Source organism: Cynoglossus semilaevis, chromosome 10, assembly GCF_000523025.1.
Source record: "Cynoglossus semilaevis isolate Cse_v1.0 chromosome 10, Cse_v1.0, whole genome shotgun sequence".
Taxonomy (NCBI): Eukaryota; Metazoa; Chordata; class Actinopteri; order Pleuronectiformes; family Cynoglossidae; genus Cynoglossus; species Cynoglossus semilaevis.
The window spans coordinates 20,945,892-20,946,931 of NC_024316.1; the positions used below are offsets into that span (position 1 = coordinate 20,945,892).

The following is a 1,040-nucleotide window of genomic DNA, read 5'->3' on the forward strand; positions in this document are numbered from 1 at the left end:
TTGTAACGGGGTAGTTTTTTTTTGTGCACGCGAACGTGCGATTGTGTTCGTGAGTGTGAACGCTGAGCCTTAAAGTCTCGTGTCAGCCCGTGTGGAGATGCTGCTGCGTGTGCGCGCGCGTGTGTGTGTGTATGCAACGGCATGTTGGTGATCGTGGCTCAGATTTGTCAAAGTCTAGTCCTGTGGGCCGTGAACGGACAGTCGGTACCGTCAACTTCTCAGGCAGACAGACAGAGGGACAGACAGAGAGACAGACAGAGGGACAGACAGAGACAGACGTTGGTTTTGAGGTTGAGGTTGAGATCTGCGCGCGTTTGATTGACAGCGCGGTGTCAAAAGACTGGAACGCGCACTCACTGTCCCGTCTCAAAGCCACCAGGTCCGTGTCCCCGTCCGTGTGTCCGTGTCCCCGTGTGTCTGTAGACGGTGTTGCATCAACAACCTCCATCTTTTCGACATATTCCACCATACCCCAAAATGTCCACATGTCCCGTCGGTCATGTCTCGGTTCGGGGCTTTTCCAGCGCACTTTTTTATTGTCCTGCCCAGCCCACACCTGTGCACCCCACACGAGTGTGTCTCTGCTGCAGTACAGCCCATTGTGTACGTTCGTAAACCAAGCTCTATATTTAAATGTCAGTCTCTGAATTTTTTTTCTCTTTTGAAACCCTGGTTTTTTGTTGTTGTTGTTGAAAAGGCAGCAGTTGTGTGCGTGTGATTTGAAACCCACGTGAGAGGAAACACAGAGCTGTGTCCGGGACTGATCCTGACACACACGCCCGAAGTCGGTGCTCAGACTTTCAGCTGCACATGTCGGTGTGTGCGCGCGCGCGCGCGCGCGGATCCACAGTGTGACACTATGACACCGAGGTTGCCGGTTTTAAACCCCGGCCCGTGCACGCTCATCATTGTTCTGTTGGTCCTGCGTGACGAACACGGAGGCAACCACCATTTTAAATTAGCGTCCTGGGGGGGGGGGGGAAACCCCCCCCCCCCCCCCCCCCCCCCCCCCCCCCCCCCCCCCCTCGGGGACCAGGTGA

General features: G+C 55.6%; 1 protein-coding gene across 1 annotated transcript in view; it reads left to right on the forward strand.

The window, feature by feature from the left end:
* nol4la (nucleolar protein 4-like a) overlaps positions 1-1,040 on the forward strand; it is a 22,661-nt gene that overhangs the window by 1,569 nt on the left and 20,052 nt on the right. The gene's annotated exons all lie outside the window — the stretch shown is intronic.